This window comes from Mercenaria mercenaria, chromosome 3, assembly GCF_021730395.1.
Source record: "Mercenaria mercenaria strain notata chromosome 3, MADL_Memer_1, whole genome shotgun sequence".
Lineage (NCBI taxonomy): Eukaryota > Metazoa > Mollusca > Bivalvia > Venerida > Veneridae > Mercenaria > Mercenaria mercenaria.
In genome coordinates this window covers 14952244-14958243 of record NC_069363.1, presented here as the reverse complement: position 1 = coordinate 14958243, position 6000 = coordinate 14952244, and the positions used below count along the sequence as shown (strand labels likewise).

The 6000-nt window shown below is 33.2% G+C and overlaps 2 non-coding genes across 2 annotated transcripts; both read left to right on the top strand.

Annotated features, from left to right (window-relative positions):
- Nucleotides 1-1310: 1310 nt before the first annotated feature.
- Nucleotides 1311-1382, top strand: Trnaw-cca (transfer RNA tryptophan (anticodon CCA)). Its single transcript has one exon. It is a non-coding gene; the product is annotated as a tRNA-Trp (tRNA).
- Nucleotides 1383-4028: 2646 nt separating this feature from the next.
- On the top strand, nucleotides 4029-4110 carry Trnas-uga (transfer RNA serine (anticodon UGA)). The gene has a single exon. It is a non-coding gene; the product is annotated as a tRNA-Ser (tRNA).
- Nucleotides 4111-6000: the final 1890 nt, after the last annotated feature.

Sequence of the window (6000 nt, the reverse complement as noted above, 5' to 3'; positions counted from 1 at the left end):
GCAAATGGAAGATTTTGCACAAATTCTGTCATTATATATCGTAATGTAGAAAGCATGATGATAAAACAACATGTAATATCATTTAGATGATATCATAGGCATTTATTGCCTTGAAATATATTTAATGTGGACACATATTCTGTAATTACAAAATATGGTATTGTCGGAATCTCTGAAGTACTATCTACGGTCATCTCGAAAACTGCCGACGGACTGAGACGCCAGATTCCAATTAGATATCGGTTGGTATTGTTATTTGGTTTGCTGGCAAGTTAAATGGTTATTACATATGTTTAGTGATATATGTTTTCCAGTAAATCATTGCTAAAAACAGTGCATTATACCCGATCACTGGAAATATATCAAATTTCACTGTAACGGAATTACTCAGGCATTATTATGATGCCTATAAAGCATTAATTCTCTTGGTTAGTGACAAGACGACATTTGTGCATTTGTTATCTAAATTCTTTCTGTCCATTATTGTCACTGTCTATGTGTGGTCAACTGACAACATTAGTGTGAATATGACTGCAAATATGACATTTGACCTGTCAAATAAATATGTTGCCTTTTTCCAGTTTGAGGCTTCAATGAAAAAAATAATTGGTTTCGCAATAAGAGAATGTGGTCACAGTTTGCTAGTAAATATATTTGACCATGTCTATAATAAAAAGCATGTGACGTAAGTTACGTTTTATAAAATTTATTACACTAAGTATGCAGTTCTAAAAAGAGTATTGGTAATACTATAAAATTGTATTTGCAAATAGAATAATGAACATATTATTATAATCTTTGATCGTGAAAAGATTAATCTAGAGAAGATAAAATATGTCTGCGAAATATCTGACAGCTTGAGATTTATTTATCTACAAATTCAAGTTGAAGTTGAATTATTTACTATTCATTTTTCTGTGTATGCAGGTTGTGGTTACAGAGGCATTTTATAGACAGAGAAATGCTACCGACAATGTGTGACAATTGACTGTGTTAGGATCCATGCTAGTGTACTTGTCGGCTTCATTTTACAAGAGCTGAAGGACCGGATATTTCAATTCATACACACGCGACCAAGATCTATTCAGGAATATATTGTCGAAGTGCGGCGAAACTGAAGGCACCAATCACTATATCTGAAAACATGAATGTGGGCACAAAGGCGCAAAACGGAATAGTTATATCTTTACAATAGCATCGAGGGACGTTTTATCGATAATGTCTGTGCATATGGAACGCGCTAAAGTGCTGGCCTTACGCGTTTCATTATTTGATATAGGTCTTGATTTTAAAACTCAACATTGGCAAGTGACTCCGTGGCGCAACGGTAGCGCGTCTGACTCCAGATCAGAAGGTTGCGTGTTCGAATCACGTCGGGGTCATATTTTTCAGTCAATGTTTTTAATGTGTGAATTTAAACGCTAGCTGATGTGTCACATCATCTTCTTTGGGTTATAAGTTTCAGCAAATAAAGAATTTTAGGGTTTTTTTTTTACTTGACCTATACAGAATGTTGTTAACAAACGTGACGTCCACAAGATTTGAACCCTACATGTACCTATAGCAAGTTTCAAGTTTCAAGTTTTATTTACAGCAAATCGGCAATATTTTTGCCTTGGTGTACCATTTGGGTCGAAAGTGTGCTTTGCGTGCGCGCACATTTTTTTTTCAATCTTACCATTAGTAGAAGTTATTCAGAGAATAATATTTAGTTAAAATAGTTATATAAATATACCTACCATAAGTGATTTACCCATTCAATAACAATCATTACTATATTATAAGGGCATAAAAGCTATTTATGAAATATTGAAATTATGAAGTCACCAGATACTTTTATCTTCTAATGGTAAAGTTATATTCAGTTATTTGATTAAATGTACTCCTGTGAATGCCGAGTGGTTAAGGCGTTTGACTCGAAATCCAATGGGTATTGCCCGCGCAGGTTCGAACCCTGCTCGCAGCGATCATTTTAATAAGAGGGTTGCGTAGTTTTATTTATCAATTTAATTTTCTCCTGACGAAACTACTATCGTCAACCAGCTCTGATGTTTACATATGCACTTAAAAATAAAATAAATCTAACATGACATGCTCCAATCCAATTTTTGTTATATGTGATATTCAAAGCTTAATATGAATAAATTCCCTTCCTTTATTCATTGTTATAAAATTTCATTTGATATAGTAATAGTTACTTTCTGGAGTATAAAGGTTGGTACTTTTTGTCGGACTACATGCATTTTAATAACATACGAGGGGTGTTCGAAAAGTATCCGGAAAAGTTGCATAACTTATTTATTTATTTGGTTATTAGAATGATAATTCTAAAAGTGACACTTTGATATATTTTGTACATAATCAAAATGACAAAATGATACAAATTGCACTCTTGCAAAATCCACAATCACTATGGTAACGTTGGGTAACGTTTGAAGGGCCAAACTACTCATGACGGGAATATGGCATCTGAACAGCCTGTCTGACACCTCTAAACTTTACATCTTTTAGAAATATTCGCCTTTGCATGATACAAATTTCTCCCACTTACAAATCCACTTGTCACATAATGACCTGAAATACTCCTTTGGAATTTGACGGAGTTTTTCCCGGACAACGGTGGGTAAGTCATCAACATCATCAATCGTCGTGCATGGGCGTCCAGATCTTGGGCGGTCGGCAACATCGTGCAAAGGATCGTTCTTGAAGACGTTGAACCACTCGTATATGCTAGTTTTCTTCATTGAATTTTTGCCGTAAGTGTCCATGATCATGGAGAGCATCTCTGATTTTGTTTTTCCAATTAATACACAAAACTTTATGGAATATCATGTCCAAGTGCCATGCTGACGGCTTCAGCAAGACGCATGTTCTCTACTTCCGTTGTTTACGGAAATGACGTCAGATTTCATCCCATGCCGTTACGCAGGAAATGACAAAAGGGCGCGAAAGATGCACGTGTATTTTGGCAGTTTTTGACGTCGAGAATATGTCTTTATATACTCTTTAAAGGCAAATAAACACTTGACATGTTTCACGATTTGCCGAATTTGCCCCGCTCAACGTCACCCGACGTGGATTTTGCATTAGTGCAATTTGTATCATGTTTTCTTTCGTATTATGTACAAAATATATCAAAATATCACTTTTGAAATTTTTATTCTAATAACCATATAAATAAATAAGTTATGAGACTAATTCGGATACTTTTCGAGCACCCACATATAAATTTAGTGTACTTCAGGTAACTAATGATTTTCTCTTCATTTTATTGCTGTTTTTTGTACATGTGTTATTGCATTTATCTGAGACCTACTTATTAGAATCGAACTGGACGGTACATTGGTGAACGCCCGGAGGATAGACTTTGTTCATTCTGTCAATCACGTTCCATTAAAGACGAATGTCATTTTCTTATTAACTGTACATTCTACAGGGATATACGAACTGATATGTTCAGTGACCAACTTAACAACAATAACTTTACCGTACTGAGTGATTGTGATAAACTGGTACATCTCGTAAACAATTATCTTCGTAAAGTTGCAAAATTTATTGTTAAAAGCTACTTAAGGAGGAGAAAAGCAATATATAACACCAGATAAATTAAAACCAAATAATATGAGTAGAAAATTTACTTATTTTTCAGTATATTTATATGTATTTCTGTGTATTTGCATTTACATTCATGATACGGTGATAAGTGCTTGTTATTACTATGTTGTAGTAGGAGTGATATTTAAATTATTAATTATCTCTCTTTAAAGTGTCAGAAAACTGCTCATTTCATGTGACATTACGCATGTTCTTTGTATTACATTGATTGGTGACTTATAGGCCCATTGGGCCGGGTGTGTTTAACTGTTAAATATTGTATGTTATTATGTTTATATGCTCACACAAGTCACTTTAATAAACAAATTTCTTATCTTATATTATCTTCTTAGCCTTACATATACTATATTATCATATATTTATCAGATAATATTTAAGTAATAATTATGCATACATGTGTATGTAATCAGACAGCTGTGATGGCCGAGTGGTTAAGGCGTTGGACTTGAAATCCAATGGGCATTGCCCGCGCAGGTTCGAACCCTGCTCGCAGCGAATCATGTTTTTGATATGCTATTGAATTGATGTTGATTTGAAGTCATTCTGCCATTCTTTTTATATTTCTATTTCAAAACGAGATATGGCACCCTTTATATAGGTTATATATTAAAATATGATAATAATATTTTATTGTATGTTAATCACAATGAATTTTATTTGATACAAATGAAGTGTGTACTAATCATTTATGAAAGATGGGCAGCTGAGCCGTTTGTTGATCAAAAATACTTATCGTGCAAATACATACGACGAAGCATTTGAGGAAATTTGTTTCAATTAGAAATAATATATATAGGCCGTTCTGTGAGAAAGCCTGTATCAGCAACATAATATAATTATTGCATGATAAACAGCGTAAAATACTGAAAAAATATTGATTTTATTCTTATGTTCATTCAAAAACTAGAAACTAGTATATTGTTCTTCAGTTATCTAAGGCAAATCAGATGTTTTCTTATGTTCATTCAAAAACTAGAAACCAGTATATTGTTATTCAGTTATCTAAGGCAAATCAGATGTTACGATATTTTACAAATAAATATTATTTGTATTGTCATGGCAACCGAAATTCCAAAACACCCATGCTGCATTAGAATATAGAGGTGTATAGATAAAGACCCGTGATGAAACCAAAAATACACGGTTAAGTTGTTTTTCATAAGATTCATTTTAAACTGTTAAGGATTTACGATCATTTTATTTTACAGTTTTTTCATACTCTGTGACCTTGAAAAGCATCAATTTCTAAGACAAATAAGAGCAGAAAAGGCACTGGTCACTGCACTCGTTTTCATCTTATAATAGGCATTTTAGTCACCCATTGTTTAAGAACTTCTTGAATTCATTAAAAGTAGGAGTGCTTTATTAAACATATGATATCCCAATTAAATGTTATAGGGATTTCAAGTCTTACGTGTTACTATGAATACATGACATAAGCATAAATGTCACTATGTATAATTCATTTATCTAAATGTCGCCAAATACAACAAAATCTGATTTAATTTTAACGTTTATTATTGATTTATTTCTAGTACCCAATTTTACAGTGAATATGTACAACCCGTATTAGATATTTAAATTTGGATGCCGTTGTCGCCATGTTCATACTACGAGATATAATCTCATTTTTATTCTTTTGTGTCTGCATGTAGAATGTAATTCTGTTTACGAAGGACGTAACGGTAACGCACTCGGCTGCTTTTACCTAACATACCTGCATCAACAATGATAGTTTTCAAAATGTACGAACAAGGTTTAAATTTTGCAGTTAAATTGATGTGCTTTATCTTGACGCTAGTAGTTTGTCTAGAAAAATTAAATATTTAGGCATTAAATAGATAAGGCTCAAAATATCATTAAAATTAAATAGTGACCCTTTTTAGAGAACTTAGGATAAGTCATCTTTCGATTTTGTTAATTAACAAAAGCTGTCCGTAAGACAGCCAATGCTCGACTATTCGAAGTGTTGTCCCAGAAGCAAGAATATTACCATAAATGTTAAAATATCTATAGTGTTTCAATCCAGTATCTGTATTAGTTTGGAGATAATACCTTGCACGCAAAACTTTAACCAGATTTTCTAAGTAGGAAAAGGGGCATTATTTTGCCAAAATGCATGTCAGAGTTATGGGACTTAATGCTATCGACTAGTTTTATAACCCCGAGGACACATGGAAGTTTCAATTCAATATTTGCATTAGTGTAGGAGACAGTAACTTGCATGCAAAACTTTAACCACGAATTTCTCAGGTCAAAAGGGGGTATGATTTGCCCAAAATACAACTAAGAGTTATGGGACTTGACCCAGTGAGGTTGTAAATTGACGTAAACAGAGAAAAGAAAAAATAAGCCTCAAAGCTATTTGCCTTTAAAGTAATAGCT